This window comes from Gossypium hirsutum, chromosome A07 (genome assembly GCF_007990345.1).
Source record: "Gossypium hirsutum isolate 1008001.06 chromosome A07, Gossypium_hirsutum_v2.1, whole genome shotgun sequence".
NCBI classification, from domain to species: Eukaryota; Viridiplantae; Streptophyta; class Magnoliopsida; order Malvales; family Malvaceae; genus Gossypium; species Gossypium hirsutum.
The window spans coordinates 40,460,527-40,484,126 of record NC_053430.1 but is presented as its reverse complement, the minus strand read 5'-3'; the positions used below and the strand labels follow the sequence as shown (position 1 = coordinate 40,484,126).

Below are 23,600 nucleotides of genomic sequence, written 5' to 3'. Positions count from 1 at the left end.
AACCGTGTGCCTTGGCACACGCCCGTGTGGCCATCAGGGAGGTCACGAAACCACCTCAAAACAACCTCGAAAGCTCCGCTTTAGCCACCAAACCATCCCCAACTTAAGTAATATAAAAAAAATATCAACAATTGAAGTATTTCTCTCACTTTCAGCATTTAGAAAACCAAAACCAAAGTGTTAAAAATACTCATACACGATAGGTCAAATCAGAATTCGGGAAAACTAAAATAATGCAGAGAAAGTTTGAATTCCACACCTTTTTTCGATGACGAAGGAAATGATAGAGGAGCGAGACTCCAGAATCTGTAATTAACTCATTTTCATAGAAAGAAAATATTGAAAAGAAAAAAACGAAGAGGGGAAGAGGAACAAAAAAAAATGAAAAGGAAGAAGAATAAAATTAAAAATTAAAAATAAAAGTAAAAATAATAATAATAATAAAATAAACTAAATAAGTATTTTAACTTCAAACAGAAATAAATAAAATATTTTCCAAAACATCCAAACATACCTGACTTAAAATCACCGAGGACAATCTCGGACCCGATGATCCTTAGATCCACACTTGAGATACGCTCCTATCTTCTTCCAGCAGTAGCCCAAATGACGCCTCTCGCAATGCTCGTAAGACGGTACGCTCACACCACCACTAGCACCACTTTTATTATCACTTAAATGTGTCTTAACACGCTTCACAACACAAGGCTCCAATCGGAGAAGTGCTGATTGCGATTTTTGTGTGTCAGGTTTTAAATATTTATAAATAATTGTTCTTGAAACTAACTATTATCGTGATGTAGGCAAGTGTACCTTCGAACAGTAGTACAATTTTAGCAAGACCGGATGTCGAACCCAAAGGAACTAAAAGTACTAGTAATGACTGTCTTTTTATTATCTAGCCTAAGAATAAGGGGGTTTGTTTTAACTAACTAAGAATTCACAAAAATAGAATTGGGGGATTACTTTTGGAAAACGATTGAATTAAGACAATACCTAAGGAAGAATCCACCTAGACTTCACTTGTAATTCTGACTCCGAATCGGACGATTTATTCATTTAACTTGTTCCGTAGAGATCCCTAAGTTATGTTATTATCCCTATTCAAGATTAATAACGTCTAATCCCTAGATTGAATAATTGAGACTGTTCTCTAATTAACACGCTAGGGTTGCATTAACTCGATTTATGGATCCCCTTATTAGGTTTCACCCTAATCCGACAAAATCTTGTCACCTTATCTCTAGGCGCGCAATCAACTCTGCTTAATTATGACAATTGCACTCTTAGACAGGGTCTATTCCTGCTTTGAATAAAAGCTTGACTTGAATCAATATCCTGGAATATCAAAACAAGAATTAAGAACACATAATTAAGAACAAGCTAATTATTTATCATACAATTCATAAAATAATAACAAGATTCATTTTAGGTTTCATTCCTCTTAGGTATTTAGGGGATTTAGTTCATAACTAAAAAGCAAAACATCTTAGAAGAATAATGAATACAAAACATAAAGAAAACCTGGAGGGAAATTGAGGGGAGATCTTCAGTCTTGATGGTAAATCCGGCTTTTGAGATGGATCAATCAGCTTCCTTTGAGTAGTTCCCTGCCTTCTTCTCTCCGTGTGTCCCTTTCTTCCTCCTCTAAGGTGTATTTAGAGGCTTTGGAATTCATAAGAACCCTCGAAATTAGCCTTTTTTAAATTGGACTCAACTTAGGCTCGGTAGGGACACGCCCGTATAACACGCCTGTGTACGATTACTTCAGGCCGTGCTCGAACCTGTTAGAACGGCACGGGCGTGTTTTCTACCCGTGTGAGTCGTGCTTCGATTTTGCCAAATTGACACGACAGTGTGGTTTGCCCGTGTGAGGAAGTCCAGGTTGTGTTGATTTCGTACTTTAGCCCATTTTCTCCATTTTTGGCCTGTTTCTCGTTCCTTTCGCTCTCATATGCTCTCCTAAGTATAAAACATGAAATTAAGGCATTAGGAGCATCGGGTTCACCAATTTTAAGGAAAAATCATCCATAAAATGTGTTAAGCATGGGGTCAAAATATGTATAAATTACGGTTTATCATTTGCGATCTCTCTTCTTCCAACAATCCACGCTCCATTGAATGGTCATGGTGGTTCGAGGAGTTTATACTCCTCATTCTTGCTATCATTCTTATCAAAATAAGGTGTTAGACGGGTGTTGTTTACCTTAAAAGTGCCAAACTTGGGATGACTTACCTCGACTGTACCGAATGGGAAAATGCTAAGTAGCTTAAGAGAGATTTCTTCATTCGATTTGGTAGTGACAATGTGAGGATCTGCGACATCTAATAATACTTTATCTCCAACCTTAAGTTGATTTGGGAAGGTATTGAGCTCGTTCTGGCGTAGTTTTGTTTTTATCGTGTGTTCTCGATTTATGCGTCCGCCATTTATCTAGCTCCTTAATTTATAGCCTTCGATCTTCATGAATAGGTCCTCTATTACTGCTTGAGAATGGATCTTGTACTTCCTTCAGACCCATTTCCTGCAAAGTAGGTTGCACCATATTGTCAGTTTTAGTAGAATGGTTTAGACGATCACCTTCAATTTCTGATGTGTTGCTAGAATTGCGAGCTTGAAGGGTTATTGTTTCGTCTCCCACACGGAGTGTGAGCTCACCTGTGTCAACATCAATAATCGTTTTAGCAGTTGCTAAAAATTGCTGTCCTAAAATCAAAGGAGCATTGCTATCCTCCTCTATGTTTAGAACAATGAAGTCAACGGGAAATATAAATTTATCGATTTTAACTAGCACATCTTCAATAATACCCCTAGGAAATCTTATAGTTTTATCTGCTAATTGAATGCTCATCCTAGTCTGTTTGGGTTTCCCAAGACCTAATTGTTTGAACATTTTGTAGGGCATGACGTTAATACTAGCCCCTAAATCAGCTAATGCATTATTAACATCTAAACTACCAATTAAGCAAGGAATCGTAAAACTCCTTGGATCTTTTAGTTTGTTGGGTAGTTTTTTTCTTTAGAATAGCTGAACAAACTACATTTAGCTCCACATGCGATGCCTCATCCAACTTCCGCTTATTTGCTAAAAGCTCCTTTAAAAATTTCATTGCGTTTGGCATCTGCGATAGAGTTTTAATAAACGGTAAGTTAATATGTAATTTTTTTAAAGGTTTAAGGAAGTTACCAAATTGTTCATTTGAGCGGTCTTTCCTTTTCGCATTGAGGTATGGCACACGAGGTTTATATTCGACATTCACTGATTTGTTTTTATTATGACCTACCTCACCTTGACCTCTGTTCACCACAGTTTCTTGCCTCAGTTCTGGCTCAGGCACAACGAATCTTTCTTCATCTTGAACATTAATTGCGTTGAGCTGTTCCCTTGGGTTGGGTTCAGTATTACTTGGCAAGCTACGTTGTGGTTGTTCCGAGATTAGTTTGGAAAGCTGGCCTATCTGAGTTTCGAGCCCTTGGATCGACGCTTGTTGATTTTTAAGTGCTGTCTCGGTGTTCTGGAAACGGGTTTCTGACACCGAGATAAATGTAGATAGCATCTCTTCAAGGTTCGGTTTCTTTTGCTGTTGATAGGGTGGTTGTTGAAAACCCGGAAGATGTTACGGTCTTTGATTTCCTTGACCACCCCACAAGAAATTGGGATGGTTTCTCCAACCTGCATTATAAGTGTTACTATATGGGTTATTTTGAGATCTAGAGTTATTGTTACCCATATATTGGACTTGTTCCTCCTTGATGCTAGGGTTGAAGGGTTGATACTCTGTGCATGCTCCTCCTCCATTCGTCTCGCACGTCATTACTGGATGTACTTGAGTAGAACCAAGTAAACCGTCAATCTTTTTATTTATAAGTTCTACCTGGTTTGACAGCATAGTAACCGAATCGACGTTATAAACACCTTCTATTTTAGTTCTCTTAGTCCTCGTGAGTTTCCATTGATAGTTATTCAGTGGCATCTCTTCAATAAATTCGTAAGCCTCTTCAGGTGTTTTGTTGTTGATGGTTCCCCCGGCTGCTGCATCAATCATTTGCCTTGTCGAGGGGTTCATACCATTGTAGAATGTTTGAACTTGCAACCATAGAGGTAATCCATGGTGTGGACAGCTTCGCAGTAGGTCTTTGTATCTCTCCCATGCATCGTAAAGAGTTTCTAAGTCCATCTGCACAAACGAAGAGATATCATTACGTAATTTTGCTGTTTTAGCCGACGGGAAATATTTTAATAGAAATTTTTCAGTAATTTGTTCCCAAGTAGTAATTGACTCTCGTGGTAACGAGTTCAACCACTGTTTAGCTTTGTTCCTCAACGAAAAAGGGAATAACCGAAGATGAATGGCATCGTCAGAAATGCCATTAATTTTAAATGTATTGCAGAATTCCAGGAAATTTTCCAAGTGATTGTTTGGATCCTCATCCTGCAAACCATCAAACTAAACAAATTGCTGCATCATTTGAATAGTGTTAGGTTTTAGTTCAAAATTATTTGCAGTAATAGCAGGCCTAGCTATACTTGACTCAGTTCCTGTTAAAGTAGGTTTAGCATAATCATACATAGTACGAGGAGCAGGATTTTGATTTGCCAGTTCAACGGGTATCGTAGGAGGTAGCTGATTGTCTTGGTTTTTAGCTCATCGGTTGGGGTTTTAATATCGTTCTCTTGCTCGTTCTCTGTGTATCTTAAGCTTCGCCTTATTTCTCTTTGTTTTCTACGAACTGTGCGATCGATTTCTTCATCAAAAAGTTGTGGTCCTGACGGGTTTCTTCTAGTCATAAACTATAAAAACCTGCCAAGAGAAAGAAAAAGTAAATTAATAAATAATGATAAAACTAAAATAGAATTAATTTGCAAGAAAAATAAATGGCTAAAGTAATAAAAACTGAGCGTTCCTAATATCTCAGTTCCTCGGCAACGGTGCCAAAAACTTGATCGCGATTTTTGTGTGACAGGTTTTAAATATTTATAAAGAATCGTTCTTGAAACTAACTATTATCACGATGTAGGCAAGTGTACCTATCGAACAGTAGTACAGTTTTAGCAAGACCTGATTGTTGAACCCAAACGAACTAAAAGTACTAGTAATGACTGTCTTTTTATTATTTAGCCTAAGAATAAGAGGGTTTGTTTTAACTAACTAATTAACTAAACTAAGAATTCACAAAAAATAGAATTGGGGGATTACTTTTGGAAAATGATTGAATTAAGAAATACCTAAGGAAGAATCCACCTAGACTTCACTTGTTATTCTGACTCCGAATCGGACGATTTATTCATTTAACTTGTTCCGTAGAGATCCCTAAGTTATGTTATTATCCCTATTCAAGATTAATAACGTCTAATTCCTAGATTGAATAATTGAGACTTTTCTCTAATTAACACGCTAGGGTTGCATTAACTCGATCTATGAATCCCCTTATTAGGTTTCACCCAAATTCGGCAAAATCTTGTCACCCTATCTCTAGGCGCGCAATCAACTCCGCTTCATTATGACAATTGTACTCTTAGACAGGGTCAATGCCTCATCTGAATAAAACTTAACTTGAATCAATATCTTGGAATATCAAAACAAGAATTAAGAACACATAATTAAGAACAACCCAAATATTTATCATACAATTCAGAAAATAATAACAAGATTCGTCTTAAGTTTCATTCCCCTTAGGTATTTAGGGGATTTAGTTCATAACTAAAAGGGAAAACATCTCAGAAGAATAATGAATACAAAACATAAAGAAAACCCAAAACTCTTGGAGGGAAATTGAGGGGAGATCTTCAGTCTTGATGGTGAATCCGGCTTCTGAGATGGATCAATCGGCTTCCCTTGAGCAGTTCCCTGCCTCCTTCTCTCCGTGTGTCCCTTTTTCTTCGTTTAGGGTGTATTTATAAGCTTTAGAATGCCTAAGAACCCTTGAAATTAGCCTTTTTCGAATTAGACTCAACTTGGGCTCGGCAGGGACACGCCCGTGTAACACGCCGGTGTGTAATTACTTTAGGCCGTGCTCGATCCTGTTAGAATGATACGGGTGTGTGTTCTACTCGTGTGAGTCGTGCTTCAATTCTTCCAAATTGACACGGCCGTGTGGTCTGCCATGTGAGGAAGTCCAGACCGTGGTGATTTCGTACTTTGGCCCATTTTCTCCATTTTTGGCCCGTTTTTTGTTTTTTCGCTCTCCTATGCTCTCCTAACTATAAAATATGAAATTAAGGCATTAGGAGAATCAAATTCACCAATTCTAAGGAAAAATCATCCATAAAATGTGTTAAGCATTGGGTAAAAATATGTATAAATTACGGTTTATCAATTGCGATATCTCTTCTTCCAATAATCCACGCACCTAGACTAAAACGTTTCACTAAGCTCTCCTATCCTAGCCTTCAACACTCATTTTAGCACTTCCCTTACAACCCGGGTCAGTGTCTCAGTACCAAGCTCTGAGGTATTGCTACCCAAAGTGGGCGGACTCAGATTGTCCTCCAACTCCTGAACAGTCACACGTTCCGGGGGAGCAGATGGCTCCTCACGCTCACCTTCGGGAGTCATATCTGGCATATGGCTAACTTAAAAGGCCTATATTATCAGAACACCAAAATAGTTGTAATAACAGAGTCTACATTTCTAATTTTACAGTTTCAAATTTTGCCTGGACCAGTATCTGAGTCTCAGACAGTTCATTTTCATAACACAAAACACAATCATTAATTTACTACGGTGATGTTTTTTAAAAATTTCGTTTTAAAACCAACACGTACGCACAGGAAAGCGTAGGAGCAGAGGTTAAATTTTTGCAAACCTAACTCTAATACCACTAAATCTAACACCCCAATCCTGGCTTAGGAGTTTAGACTGAATTTGAAATGCTACATTGATCTTCGAAGTGATCCTGAGAAAATTTTATAAAACCAGTTGACCTTAGTTCCATTTCCAAAAGCATTGATATCAAAGTATTTAAAATCGGAATAGTAAAGTATTTAAGTCTTAAAACAGAGGAGGTACCACAATATTGAAAACCTTACATTTCAAAACTGAGTATCAAATTGAAACTGAAATCACAAACTTATAATTTATTTCCCTCTAAGACTGTCCGAAACCTCCGCATACTGAGCCCACCAATAGAATCAGAACTGTACCTGAAAGGGGAAACAGAAGAGGAAGTGATCTACTCGAGTTCAGTGGGAGATCAAGGCCATATACTATAGAATCAGAAACAGAGAATCTAGAAAGCAATTCAATAGCAAAACATACTTACAAAACTATACGGAACCGGTTGGTACATTTCTAAATGAACGTACCGGCAGATAACAGTATTTAGCTGATAAACCGTAATTCATACATATTTTTATCCCATGCTTAGCACATTTTATGGATGATTTTTCCTTAAAATTGGTGAATTCAATGCTCCTAATGCCTTAATTTCATGTTTTATACTTAGGTGAGCATAGGAGAGTGAAAAGAACGAGAAACGGGCCAAAAAAGGAGAAAATGGGTCAATGTACGAAATCAACACGAGCTGGACTTCCTTACACGGGTAGAACACACGACTGAGTCAATTTGGTAGAATCGAAGCACGACTTACACAGGTGGACCACACGCACATGTCTATTTAACAGGCTTAACCACGGCCTTAAGCAATTGCACACGGGCGTGTTCCTGTCGAGCCCAAGTTTAGTCCAATTTGGAAAACGCCAATTTTGAGGGTTCTTAGGCATTCTAAAGCCTATAAATACACCGTAGAGGAGGAGGAAAAGGGCACACGGAGGAGGAAGCAGGAAACTGCTCAAGGAAAGTCGATTGATCCATCTCAGAAGCCGGACTCATCATCAAGACTGAAGATCTCCCCTCAATTTCCCTTTAGGAGTTTTGGGTTTTTCTTTATGTTTTGTATTCATTATTCTTCTGAGATGTTTACCTTTTTTAGTTATGAACTAAAACCCCTAAATACCTAAGGGGAATGAAACCTAAGATAGATCTTGTCGTTATTATCTGAATTGTATGATAAATATTTGACTTGTTCTTAATAATGTGTTCTTAATTCTTGTTTTGATATTCCAGGATATTGATTCAAGTTAAGATCTTATTCAGAGGAGGAATAGACCCTGTCTAAGAGTACATTTGTCATAATTAAGCGGAGTTGGTTGCGTGCCTGGAGATAGTGTGACAAGATTTTGCCGGATTAGGGTGAAACCTAATAATATAACTTAGGAATTTCTACGGATCAAGTCAAATGAATAAATCGTCCGATTCAGAGTCAAATAACAAGTGAAGTCTAGGTGGATTTTTCCTTAGGTATTGTGTTAATTCAATCGGTTTTTTTTAAAAGTAATTCCCCAATTCTATTTTCTGTGAATCCTTAGTTTAGTTAATTAGTTAGTTAAAACAAACCCCATTATTCTCAGGCTAGATAATAAAAAGACAGTCAGTACTAGTACTTTTAGTTCTTTTAGGTTCGACAATCCGGTTTTGCTAAAGCTATGCTACTGTTCTATAGGTACACTTGCCTTCATCGTGATAATAGTTAGTTTCAAGAACGATTCATTATAAATATTTAAAACCTTTTACGAATATCACGTATCAAGTTTTTGGCGCCATTGCCGGGGAATTAAGATATTAAGAACACTCGATTTTTATTACTTTAGCCATTTACTTTTACTGTAATTTAAATTTTATTCTAATTTTTATTACTAATTCTTTCTTTTCCCTTTTTCTGCCAGGTTCTTATAGTTTATGACTAGAAGTAACCCGTCAGGACCATTACTTTTTGACAGTGAGATCGATCACACAGTTCGCAGAAACCAAAGAAAAATAAAGTGAAGCTTAAGATACACAGCGAACGAGCAAGAGGACGATATTCAAAGCACAACCGAGGATATGGCTGAAAACCAAGAAAATTCACTACCTCCTGCAATTGCTGTTTATCAAAATCCTGCTCCGCGCACTATGTATGATTATGCTAAACCTAATTTAACAGGAACTGAGTCAAGTATAGTTAGACCTGCTATTGCTGCAAATAATTTTGAACTGAAACCTAACATAATTCAAATGATACAATAGTTTGTTTAGTTTGATGGTTTGCAGGACGCGGATCCCAACGCTCACTTAGCAAAATTCCTAGAATTTTGCGATACCTTCAAAATTAATGGCATTTCTGATGACACCATTCGCCTTCGGTTGTTTCCATTTTCGTTAAGAAATAAGGCTAAAAAATGGTTGAACTCGTTACCACGAGGGTCAATCACTACTTGGGAAAAAATGACCGAAAATTTTTTATTAAAATATTTTCCACCAGTTAAAACATCCAAATTATGTAATGATATCTCTTCTTTTGTGCAGATGGATTTAGAAACACTCTACAATGCATGGGAGAGATACAATGACCTTTTAAGAAGATGCCCTCACCATGGGTTATCGCTTTGGCTACAAGTTCAAACGTTCCATGGTCTGAATCCTTCGACTCGACAGATGATTGATGCAGCTGCTGGAGGAACTATCAATAATAAGACATCTTAGGTGGCTTACGAATTTATTAAGGAGATGTCATTGAATAACTATCAGTGGAAAGTTATGAGAACAAAGCCGACAAAAGCAGCCAGTGTTTTCAACCTCGACACGATTATTATGCTATCTAACCATGTAGAACTCTTAAATAAAAAGATTGACGGTTTGTGTGGTTTTACTCAGGTACATCCAGTGATGAGGTGCGATTCGAATGAAGGAGGAGCATACACATAATATCAACCCTTCAACCCTAGAATCGAGGAGGAACAAGTCCAATATATGGGTAACAATAACTCTAGATTCCAAAATAACCCATATAGTAACACTTATAATGCAGGTTGGAGAAACCATCCCAATTTCTCGTGGAGCGGTCAAGGAAATCAAAGGCCACAACATCCTCCGGGTTTTCAACAACCACCCTACTAATAGGAAAAGAAGCCGAACCTTGAAGAGATGCTCTCAAAGTTTATATCGGTGTTAGAAACTTATATTTAGAATACCGAGACAGCACTTAAGAATCAACAAGCATTGATCCAAGGGCTCAAAACTCAGATTGGACAGCTTGCCAAGTTGATTTCTGAAAGACCACAAGGTAGCTTGCCAAGCAACACAGAATCTAACCTAAAGGAGCAACTCAACGCGATTACTAGTCAAGATGAGGAAGGGTTAGTCACACTTGAACCAGAACCAAGGCAAGAAACTAAGATAAGCAAAGGTAAAGGTGAGGTAGACTACAATGAATAGAAACCGGCAAGTACAGAATACAAACCTCGTGTGCCATACCCTAATGCGACAAGGAAAGACCGCTTAGATGAAAAATTTGGTAAATTCTTTAAACTCTTAAAAAATTACATATTAACTTACCATTTATTGAAGCTCTATCGTAGATGCCAAACGCAATGAAATATTTAAAAGAACTTTTAGCAAATAAGCAGAAGTTGGACGAGGCTTTGCATGTGAAGCTAAACGTAGTTTGCTCAGCTATTCTACAGAATAAACTACCCAACAAACTAAAAGATCCAGGGAGTTTTATGATTCCTTGCTTAATTGGTAGTTTAGATGTTAATAATGCATTAGCTGATTTAGGGGCTAGTATTAACGTCATGCCTTGCAAAATGTTTAAAAAACTAGGTCTTGGGAAACCCAAACAGACTAGGACGAGAATTCAATTAGCAGATAAAACTATAAGATTTCCTAGGGGTATTATTGAAGATGTGCTAGTTAAAATCGATAAATATATATTTCCCGTTGACTTCATTGCTCTAGACATAGAGGAGGATAGCAACACTCCTTTAATTTTAGGAAGGCCCTTTTTAGCAACTGCTAGAACGATTATTGATGTTGGCACAAGTGAGCTCACACTTCGTGTGGAAGACAAAACAATCACCCTTCAAGCTCGCAATTCCGGAAACACATCAAAAATTGAAGGTGATTGTCTAAACCGTTTTACTAAAACTGACAATATGGTGCAACCTACTTTAGAGGAAATGAGTTTGAAGGAAGTACACGAGCCATTTTCAAGCAATAGTAGAGGACCTACTCATGAAGAATGAAAGCTACAAATCGAGGAGCTAGAGGATGGCAGACACATAAATCGAGAACACACCAAAACTACGCCAGAACAAGCTCAATACCTTTCCAAATCAACTTAAGGTTGGAGATAAAGTTTTATTAGATGCCGCAGATCCTCACATTGTCACTGCCAAATTGAATGAAGAAATTCCTCCTAAAGTACTTAGCATTTTCCCATTTGGTATAGTCGAGGTAAGTCATCCCAAGTTCAGCACTTTTAAGGTAAACAATACTTGCCTAAAACCTTATTTTGATGAGATTCATAGTAGGAATGAGGAGTATAAACTCCTCTAACCATCATGATCATTCAATAGAGAGGTAAGTTGCGCTTAGACTATAAATAAGCGTTTCTCGGGAGGCAACCCGAGCACTAACTATATTCACTTCTTTAAATTTTAGTGTTTAACACCTAGCTTACTAACAAAGCTCTTGAATATAGGTTTACCACACAAACACAGCAAAGCACACGGGCGTGCCTTAAGCCGTGTGAAAATAGGGCAACAATTCCCCAACACGAGATATGATAAATCGCCACAGCGTGAGACATGGCCGTGGGCGAACCTCCCAAAACAACACGGGCGTGCGACATGCCCGTGCTAAGCAACTGTGGGTGAGCCTGTCAAAACAACACGGGCGTGGACCTTCATACACAGGCGTGGGAGAAGCGAACAAAGACAGGCACAGCCGTGCGACATAGCCATGTGCACCAACACACCCAAGGTACACGGGTGTGGGGAAATTGTCAGACGCGCCCAAATTCAAAATTCGGGAATCACACGGGCAAAAATTAGGGGACACGGGTGTGTTCTTTGGCTGTGTGTCCCAAAATCTATAAATACCCTTCATTATTCATCATTTTCCTCACCCAAAATCCTTAACCCTAGCCGCTGCAGATTCACACGGCCTCCTGCCACACTCGTGCACCGCCTTCAACCATATTTTTGACGCCTAAGCTCCACCTTCTTACGTTTGTTTACTCCATTATCTCAATCTTCTTCAATTATTTTGCTTCTTTCATGATTTCTATGCTCTAATTGACTATTTTAGGTGCACATTCATAGTTAGGATAGTAGATAAATGTATATTTTTAAGTTTTGTTTTGGTAATTTCTTTTTTTTTCTTAGTCAGTATATTAGGCTACATTCATTCATGGTTATTGTTTCTATGGGTTTCATGCTATTAACCCCATACAAATTCATTCTTTAGATATCTCCATTACTTATTCTCATAGGGTTATTTGGCACATTTACTTTGGCTGTTATAGTATAGGTTAATAAGTAAGCCCCATGGAAAGTATTCACATTCCACTTCAATTTCTATTACAGGTACACCATGTCATCTTCAGAAGGAAAAAAAGTCGCTGTCCCTGTTTCGAAGAAAAAGAAGGGAGCGTCATCTTCTTTGGATCCTACCGCGGAAATTCGTCATCCTTTCCTGCAGTTTCCCATTGGGCCCCAAGAAGAAATTTTCTAGATTCTACTGTCCTGACCCTTGGAAATGGGCCGCTGTATCGATTGGGCCGCGCTAGAACAAGTCCAACTCGCGGATGCAATTCGGGCTCTCCTCACCACCGATCCTTTGGGGCTTTTCTTTAAGATTGTCTAGCCGACATATCTCGAACTCACGATGGAACTTTGCTCAATGTTCCATCTTCAAACTGTGATGGCCCGCTTTGATGACCCGAGAATAATCCAATTTTGCCTCGGTAGTCTAGTGCACCAATTGAACGTCCCAGAGTTCGAAACTGCACTAGGCCTTTACACTGAATAGTTCATGGAGGAGAATGAACTCTACGCTCTCAATCGCCACATCCATCACTCTCCTTCACAGTGTTGGAACGCCCTCGTCCCTAGCGTTGCCTCCTACATTCCTAGCCGCTCCAAGGTATCGACTCTCCCTCCATCTCTAAGGTACTTACACTCCATTTTGGCTCACACGTTAACAGGAATGTGAGAGAGCACTGGCATCGTCAACACTCACGACGCCTAATTTTTATGGTGTATGTCACACGAGCACGTCATAGACCTTACTTATTTTATTGCACTCGCCATTCAACATTAGACGGAGTGGCATAGGAAAGGGGTCATCTCCATTGGGCCCTATGTGACACGGTTGGCTTGGCACTTCGGGCTCCTCAACACAGCAGCCCAGTCATCCTCCCTCACTCTCATAGGCCAGATGTCGTCACAGGGCATCTCGAGCATGCTAAGGATGAGGATGATCGAGAAACGATGTGGCACCTTCCCTCTTTAGTACTGTCTCGCCCAATCCACCGAGGAGAAGGCCCTTGAGGACATTACTGATGATGTCCCTCTATGTCACGAGGACCCACCGCCTCAGCCACCACCTGCTTCTCGTCTAGTTCATGCGACGGCTTCATACGCTGACATCTCTGAGTGCCTTACCCGGTTCGAGCAACAGTGTTTTCAGCGCTTCGATAACATTGATGCTACTCTATTGTTGATTTTTCAGCACCTCCACATCTCATCGTCACCCCACCTCGCGAACCATCTAGCGAGAAGATGTTTAAAAACTTTTATTTATTATTTTATGTTTTTACTTTTATTTTTTTTAAGACTACTTTTTATTTTTCTGTCACCTTATTTTAATTAGGACTTATAATTATTATTTTACAATTTTTAATTTCGGCTAATTCATATTGAGTACTTACTCTTCCTTATATATTTCCTAAAAGAGTTCCTGATTCTATCACAGTTATAAAGAGCTCCAAAGCTCATTATTACTCAAGAACTTGAATCTCCACTGGGAAAGGTTCTCCACGACTACTATGTCCTGCTTGACCACGACCATAGCTACCACCAGATATAATATTCTTTTGGTGCAGGACTTATGGACTAATGAACCTCTACCATCGCCGGAGTATCCTCCTCTACCCTCACGCCGATTATTCTCCAAAACTCCAGTTCAAGGAAATTCATTCATCACTCAGGAAGTTTCACTTCTCTCCCTTTCTTATATTTATATTCTTTTCTACATATCTATCTTTGTACATTGATGGCAATGTACATCTTAAGTGTGGGGGGGATATTCATTTCACTATCAGAAAAATCCCTGAATGATTGCCTTGTTCTCTTGAAAAGCTCTCATATCATGTTTAGGATAAGTTTTGATTGATTTATGACTTTTATTGATATATCTTGAATTAAAACATAGGCATTTATGCATTGAGGGTTTAAACTTTAAGAAATTAGGGAATCAAGCATGATAAGTTGATTTTTGAAGAATTAAAAACTTTTTGGTTGTTTCCCCAAGTTTAGGTATTATCTTGAGTTGGAATTCACAAGTTTAAACATCAAAAAGCCATAATTTTTGTGAGATCTTGAGCTTTTAGAGCATCTATTATTTCTTTCATGCTCACTTTCATTATGAGTGCGTCAGTATTGAATTGCTATTCTAGAACTTGCTTGATTATACATGTCAAGACCACACCATTTGATTTGGCATGTCAAAATGATAAAGGCACTTAGGTTTTACCCACTCACTTCATAAAAGCCTACCTTCACAATTAACCCTTGGTGAACCCCTTGAGGCTAACAACCCATTCATTGATTTACCCACGATATTAACCCATAACTCATTATTGTTGAAATCCCCTAAATTAATTTGATCCCTATTTTTGTCGAGATTTGAGTTGGAATAATTGCTTAGCTATGTTTTATTCTATTTTGTAATTTGACTTGTTCTTAAAGAAAAAAAATACATGTATACGTATTAGTAGTAGTGATCTTTTGAGCTAAAGAAGTTAAATTCCATATTCTAAGAAAAAACTTTGTTGTATGCAATTGATGACGAGTCTTTTTTTCTAGTTAGGTAATTTTTCAATTCAATCTCGATTCTAACCTTTCTTTCAGTTTGTGACCACACCCTCTAACCAAAGCCACGTTACAACCCTCTAAAGACTTTTTGATTGATGTTTCATCTCAATTTATAGTGGTGGAGATTTGATTTTCATGCAAGCCTATGGTAATGACTCTTCATTATTGACTATTGAGTGCTTAATTTATTGTCCTTAAACACCTCGAGTGATTTGAGTGAATCTTTACTGAGGATGTGAAACTCTGTGATATTTTGAATTAAAGGTAATTACTTAAATGAGGGGAGACACCTATGTTTTCATGATAAAATGCTCAACTTAGAATGTTTGAAACTTTGATGTTCTTTTAGTTGAATTTTCAATGTATGATTACCTATGGATTATTCTGAGATATTACCGATAGAAATTATAAGTTGAGAAGAATTTATTTTGATTATGAGTTGAGGATTTTGCTTGAGGACAAGCAAATGCTTAAGTGTGGGGGTATTTGATAAACCATAATTCATACATATTTTTATCCCATGCTTAGCACATTTTATGGATGATTTTTCCTTAAAATTGGTGAATTCGATGCTCCTAATGCCTTAATTTCATGTTTTATACTTAGGTGAGCATAGGAGAGTGAAAAGAACGAGAAACGGGCCAAAAACGGAGAAAATGGGCCAACGTACGAAATCAACATGGCCTAGACTTCCTAATGCGGGCAGACCACACAGCCGTGTCAATTTGGAAGAATCGAAGCACGACTCACACGAGTGGATCACACGCCTGTGCCTATTTAACAGGCTTGACCATGGCCTTAAGCAATCGCACACGGGAGTGTTCCTGCCGAGCCCAAGTTTAGTCCAATTTGGAAAACGCCAATTTTGAGGGTTCTTAGGCATTCTAAAGCCTATAAATACACCGTAGAAGAGGAGGAAAAGGGCATACGGAGGAGGAAGCAGGAACCTGCTCAAGGAAAGCCGATTGATCCATCTCAGAAGCCGGACTCATCATCAAGACTGAAGATCTCCCTTCAATTTCCCTTCAGGAGTTTTGGGTTTTTCTTTATGTTTTGTATTCATTATTCTTCTGAGATGTTTGCCTTTTTAGTTATGAACTAAAACCCCTAAATACCTAAGGGGAATGAAACCTAAGACAGATCTTGTTATTATTATCTAAATTGTATGATAAATATTTGACTTGTTCTTAGTTATGTGTTCTTAATTCTTGTTTTGATATTCCAGGATATTGATTCAAGTTAAGCTCTTATTTAGAGGAGGAATAGACCCTGTCTAAGAGTACATTTTTCATCATTAAGCGAAGTTGGTTGCGCGCCTAGAGATAGGGTGGCAAGATTTTGTCGGAGTAGGGTGAAACCTAATAAGGGGATCCATAGATCGAGTTAACGCAACCCTAGGGAGTTAATTAGAAAGAGATTCCAATTATTCAACCTAGGGTTAGACGTTGTTAGTCTCGAGAGGGATAATAATATAACTTAGAGATTTCCACGGATCAAGTCAAATGAATAAATCGTCCGATTCAGAGCCAAATAACAAGTGAAGTCTAGGGGATTTTTCCTTAGGTATTGTCTTAATTCAATTGTTTTTTTAAAGTAATTCCCCAATTCTATTTTCTATGAATCCTTAGTTTAGTTAATTAGTTAGTTAAAACAAACCCTATTATTCTTAGGCTAGATAATAAAAGACAGTCATTACTAGTACTTTTAGTTCCTTTGGGATCGACAATCCGGTCTTACTAAAGCTATAGTACTGTTTGATAGGTACACTTGCCTTCATCGTGATAATAGTTAGTTTCAAGAATGATTCATTATATATATTTAAAACCTGTCACGAATATCATATCATTAGCACATATTAAAACACACTCAATCACAGAGTCGCTATAACAGTTCAGTGAAACAGTCGCAATCAGAGTACCCAGTGCCAGAACCGCTTTTCGGTCAAACAGTATAACAGTCAGTCGTATTCTCAAACAGTCGATAAAATGCATATGAGTGCAGTTGAGCTAAAGAAACCCACCAATCCAACCAACACACCTCTCCGTCCCCCATCACACCTCAATAGAGCTATAAGTTCATCCAACCAATCACTCCATGTAGGGATATAATCAATCCATCCATCCAACCCTACACTCCATATGATGTCATCCCGGGTTGCCCGACAACGATGGACTTCAGCATTGTCCTTGACCCTTATGGAATTGGGACTGCCCACGACCCTCTAGGTACTAGGGGCTATCAGTAAGTTGTACGGTGCCATGCAAAAGACCGCGGTACAGATAATTTATATGAACTGCCAGATCAAATATATTACGCAGCAAGGCTAGCGTATAAGTTATACTGTGCAATGCGGAAGACCGCGGTACATATATGCAGTATAAACTGCCAAATCTGTAACGCCCCGATTTTTATTGGGCCTTGAGTTTGGGTTCGGGTGGAAAATGGCCCGAATAATTTGGATGTTATTATTATTATTTCATATGTTTAATTTAGTAATTAAATAAATTACGAAGGGTTTATGGTGTGGGAAAAAAGGCCCAAGAGTAAATTTAATTCGAGGCAATTCCTGAATTTTAATTTTGGGAGAGAAGGTTCTGGCGATATGGGCTTTTAAAGTTGAGTTGGTAAAATAGGACACAAAAAGATCTGTGGTAAAGTGTGGATGTTTAGGGGGAGCTAGAGTTCAAGTCACAAGGTAAGCGTATTGTTACTTTTATTTTTTTTTGTGCATGTGCCGGGCATGTGATAGAGCTTAAGTGGAAATTCGGTTAGGGCTTTAGGAAGGTTGGGCCGTGGGTCTGAATGGCCATTAGGGCAAGCTTTATTTTCTTTTTGTTTTGCCGAATTAGGGTTAGCCACCTAGAGCTTTCCCTTTCATTCTATTCTCTTCTTAGTATCTCAAAAAGCCGAAAAATGTAAAGTTAGATCTCCTGAGTGCCAAATTCTTCCTTCTCTTCTCCTCTCTTCTTCTATTTTCTTTTTCTCCTTCTTTTCTTCTCTAGCCGAAACATTCCTACCATTCTACTCATCTCCTCTTTCATTCCCATTCTTTTCTAAACCTCTATAGTCGATTGCCATAAAAGCCAAAATCCCAAAAGTTATTTCTTGTGCTGATTTCTTCTTGCCAAAATCCTCCTATTTTCTTCATCTATTTTGGCCAATTTTCACATCCTCTAAACCTCAACCCCTGTCGGCAATACCACTACAAAACCACCATACCAAATCATCTTCCTCTTCACAGTTTTAAAAGCCAAAAACACTATAGTTTTTAGAGACATATAGCCAAATATTTAGATCTCTAAGATTCGATTTCTGCAAGTAAGGGCTGGATCTGCATCAGATCTGAGTAGAAACTGAAGTGGAATCATTTTGGTTGAAAGAACCTGTGGTAAGTATTCAGATCTGTTCTTTATTTCGGGTTTTAAAAAAGCTAAAATCTCTAAAGGCACAGGGAGGCTGTCGAATGGAGCTTAAGGCTCTAAGGGTTGTAACAATTGATTTATTTTGGTGTTAGTGTGATCTAGAGGCTGCTGATTGAAGGCTTGGACAAGTGGAACTACTAGATCGAGATCTAGTCACTAGTTTTGGCAAAGGTAGGATCTCAAGGGCCATATGTATTGATGGCCGATTATGGTAAGTAAGTTTATGATGGTTACCATTGTATTTTGGATCTGATATGTCTAGTGACGATTGTAGGATATTGCGGGAGATTTTGGTAGCAATTATTGTAAATCAGGTGTGTAAACGACACCCACTAGTAGACTAGATCGAGAAAAGCCGAAAGCCGAAATACCGAAAAGCCAGCATTTCGAGAACTGCGAGCGTGCGAACGCTTGTGGGATTGTTTGTATTGATAATTTTGGTAATTTCAATGGTAAGATTGCAGAGTGCGCAATTTCATGCACTTTGGTATATTTGGGCTTAATAGGCCGAAATCGAGTTAATGGGCCAACGGGCCCAATTCGGTAAAAATGCTCGGTAAGTATTTCTGTTAATACGTTAATAACTGTAATGAGTATGAAACCCTAAAAAGACTAATAAAATTACTGAAATACCTCTGTAAGGTAGAATTACTGTAATACCCCTAAAGGGGTAAGTTTACGATTATGCCCCTCAAGGGTAAATAACTGTTCTTACGCTAGAATCTGACTGTCTTTCTGAAGCATGCCTTGTTAATTATATATTCTCTGTATACATGTCATACTACATGGGGTTGGGTTTTGTTATGGAGGAAGAACTCGATCTGGTGGCTGTGCCACATATTTTGATATAAGCAGCTTTACTACGAATTATAGTTAGTGCCGCAACCGGTGCTAACACTGTAAGTGTAGGGATGGCATGGGTGATTTATTCCCCACAGGAAGTGTAGGGATGGACGGAGGCAAGTGCACGGTTGGATGGGGTTATCATGCATTAATCATATGAGACTGTTTTGTTATGGGCCAACTGTATTGAAATGGGCCCAACTGTGTTAATATGGGCAATGCCCAACATATCTCGACTTGTAATAAGGCTATGACCCAGATTGACACTGATATGGGCTAGGCCCAGTATACTCTGATACTGTAAGGGGCTATGGCCCAGATTAATATTGATATGGGCTAAGGCCCAATTAACTCTGATTTCTAAATAGGGCTTAGGCCCAGTAGAGCTTGAACTGATTTAGGCTCTAGTTGGGTTTACTTTACACTGAGTTTTCCAAACTCACCCCCTTTTTCCCATCTTTACAGGTGAGCCTTAGATCGGTGGACTTGGAGCTGGAGGGATTCAGAGTGGCCATGTGGACTGTTTAAAATAAGTGTTTATACCTTCACTTTTATTTTAGATTATTTCCTTTATGTTATCGGGTTTTAATAAGTAATAAGGCGCTTTAATTATTTTTAACTGTTTGAAATTGAATAGCTCTAGGGCGCATTTTAAAAAGGTTACTTGATTTCAAAATATCGCGATAACAAAGCAAGGCTTCCGTAACAAAAACGTTTTCAAAATTAATAACCTTTTCAAATGGTTTTAAACGAATTGGTTTTCCCTGAACAATCACTCAGTTAAAGTGTGGCAATGGTTGTGTGCATGTCTAGGATTGGATCCGTGAAGAGCTGGGTACTTAAGCAGTCTAATTGACTCACCTCCTCGTTTCTGGCATCCTACCTGGTGCACAGCTTCCATTCACTTTAATCTTTAACGAATATATTCTTTAAACACTAAGAAAGGCTTTAGATAAAACATGACTTTTCTAGTAACGCTTCAATGTGACACGCCGGATTCGGTTGTAACGTCTGGGTCGGGTTTGGGGTGTTACAAAATCAAATATATTACGCAATAAAGCTAGCGTATAAGCTGTACTATGAAATATGGTAAATCGCGGTACAGGCGTACAGTATAAACAGCCAGATCAGATAGTGGTACATGGCATAGCTAACGTACATATGGTACAGTGCGAGGCGGTAATCTGCTATACCGTTATCAGTAATGTCCACGACCCTCAAGGTATTGGGACCGCCCACGACCCTCAAGTAATAGGGCTATCAGTCACCAGCAGATCAGCTGCTAGTTTCATAAATCCCCCTTCTCTTCAAAATCCCCCCCAAAATAGCTCATGCAAGTGTATGTACGCAAGTAGATGCAAAAACTCAAGATACCAATTTCCAAATAGTCAATCAGAGATAGTCATTCATATTCAGTCAATCAGAATAAAAAATGTACACACTCATTACTTGAGTTCAGTATCAATTACAAAATAACCTCGCATATCAATAACAAGTAGTTAGACGGTTAGATAAAAACTAGTTGCACGCACACTCACCCAGCTAATTGGGTTAAGAATCAACCATGTCACACAACAAAAACGTATTATCCAAACTTAGATCAAAGTCGTAAACACCCTTACTAAAGTTTAGCTAAGGGTTTAAACACACAAAGTCCCTATCGCACTTACATATGCCTTAAAATCAAAATATGGCAAAATAGGGCCATACGTCCATGTGCCCTAGTCGTGTGGGGGTCCAAACGCCCCTATGTAGGTTAGCACATGGCTGTGTGACAGTGGCACACGCCCGTGTGAAGCAGGGACACTGGCCGTATGAGCAGGCTATGTAACTCACTAACCAATTTCGCTAAAATAAGATACAGGGAAGACACGGTCATGTGAGGGTCTCACACGCCCGTTTGCCAATCAGACACGGCCATGTGTTCCAAAACACATGCTCATGTGAAATCCCTAATTTCCAAATTAGTCAAACGACCGTTTGGCCAGGCTGTGTGACCTAAAATCTTTAAAACCCTAATCCCTAAACTCACACGTCCGTGTGGACCAATGGACACAGCTGTGTGAGAAATGACAAAGTCCCCAAATCAACCACATGGCTATGTGGCCAGGCCGTGTGGCACCAAAATTGGCCCGAAACCCTAATTCCCAAATCCACACGGTCTTGTGCCGAGGTCGTCGGAGTGGTCACGAAACCACATCAAAATAGCCCCGAAAACACTGCTATAGTCACCAAACTGTCCCCAACTTAAGTAATATCGAAAAAATATCAACAATTTCTCTCACTTTTAGCGTTCAGAAAACCAAAACCAAAGCGTTAAAAATACTCACACACGATAGGTCAAATCAAAATTCAGGAAAACTAAAATAATTTAGAGAAAGTTCGAATCTCACACCTATTTTCAACGACAAAGGAAACGATAGAAGAGCAAAATTCTATAATCTGCAATTAACTTATTTTCACATAAAGAAAATAGCAAAAAGAAAAAAACGAAGAGGGGAAAAGGAATAGAAAAGAATGTGAAATGGAAGAAGAAGAAAAATAAAAATTAAAAATAAAAGTAAAAATAAATAATAATAATAATAAACAAATAAACTAAATAAGTATTTTAACTTAAAACAGAAATAAATAAAATGTTTTTCAAAACGCCCACACAGAGACTCAAACCAGGGACCCAGATTCAAGCTAACACACACACAACTAGCAGACCAACAGGCTGATTCTGACACTAAAGTGCACAGCTAAACATATATGTGCAACCTTTTCACTGTCACTACACTTAAAAACCCAAAAATTCTAGGCCCAAAATTCGGGGCGTTACAAAACCTTTGAAAAAATCACATTCCTTGGTCTTCATTTTACACATACAACAAAAAACAAATAGGACATAAAAAAATTGCAGTACACAACACTTCTCTACAAATTACAATGGCAGATTAAAACCCTAAACCCTAATTCACCTCTTTAAACTTCAAACACCTAAAGAATTTTCTCCCTTTGTTCTTTGGAGTATTCACGTAGTAAACGGGCGCCCTTAAACTGCAATGGCAGTACACATGACTGCTCCACGTACTTGATTTTCTATTTGTAAAAGAAGAAATGGTGGAGACGTGAATGAGATGGAAAATTTAAGAGAAAACCAAAGATGGAAAAAAGAAAGAGATGCAAGATGTTGAAAACTATTGAAAAAAGAAAAGAAAAGAAAATGACAGAGAAGATGATGTAAAGAGAAAACTAAAGAAAAAAAATGTTGAAGAAGATGGTGAAAATGATGGAAAAATCAATGAAATATAAATTTAAAGGAAAAAATTAAAATAAAAAAGAACCAAGGAGGTCGGGTCAGAAGTTGAAAAAATGGCAAATGGGGTTCCTAGATTACTACATGTGGTGACGCGTGATTGGCCAATGCTGCCAAGTCAGCAAAATTTAAACAATGTTAGGCTTATGTCCCAAACCAATGGACAAAAAAAAAAGTTAGGGTACCAATTTGGGACAAAAAAATCATTGGTATCAATATGGGAGAAGTGGATAAGTTCAGGTACTAATCTTATATTTAACCCTAGAATTCATTTTTAAGTGGCAGTTATATCACTATATAAAGAATAGTGGACATTAACATTTTTTAATTATAAATAAAGTGTTATAAAAATTTTAATTAATTATAATATTAAATAACATAAAAGAACAAAGTGGAAAGAAAGATACTCATTTTTCTTCTTTCTTCCAAAACCACATCGAAACTTAGAGAAGAAACACCAATAAGGGTTTGACCATAAGGTTTCATACTTTAAATCTTAATTAGTTAGTGTAATTTAGTCATTTTTTATATTTTATATATTTTTTAAATTTCTAGAGCTTAATCTAGCTAATTTGTGTATTATTTTTTAAAACTGTTAAAATTTTAGAATGATATAATTGATGAATCTTTGAAGTTTTAGGCATTAAATTGATAAATTTTAAGCTTAGGAGTAAAAAGAGACTAAATTGTGAAGTTAATTTATAGTTTGGTCCAATAGGGACTAAAATGTATAAATTTTGAAATTGGTGGTAGGATTGAATAATAGGAAGTCCTAAATAAACTATAGTTAAAACGAATTAAAAATATGAGTTCTAGATTGAAAATTATGTTACTCCTGGTTTTAGGGCCGAAATTGAATAAAATGCAAAATTTGTATAAATTGACGATTGATTCTCTAACTGGTTATATTTTGATAGCGTTATGTGTTTATTTTAATCCGTAACTAACATCAATCTGGATTTCTTTAAAAGACAAGAAAATGATAAAGTCGTTGGTGAATAGCTCGAAATTTATAATTTGTATTTCTTAATCCGAATATTTTCAATTGTTGCATTTATGAACGATGTTGCATGGTAAGATCATAAGGTAAGTTGTAAATGATAAAACGAGTTGATTTGA

General features: G+C 37.8%; 2 non-coding genes across 2 annotated transcripts; one reads left to right on the top strand and one right to left on the bottom strand.

Annotated features, from left to right (window-relative positions):
* Positions 1-4,105: 4,105 nt before the first annotated feature.
* LOC121203817 (small nucleolar RNA R71) lies at positions 4,106-4,213 on the top strand. The gene has a single exon (XR_005898752.1). It is a non-coding gene; the product is annotated as a small nucleolar RNA R71 (small nucleolar RNA).
* Positions 4,214-9,312: 5,099 nt separating this feature from the next.
* Positions 9,313-9,419, bottom strand: LOC121204420 (small nucleolar RNA R71). The gene has a single exon (XR_005899345.1). It is a non-coding gene; the product is annotated as a small nucleolar RNA R71 (small nucleolar RNA).
* Positions 9,420-23,600: the final 14,181 nt, after the last annotated feature.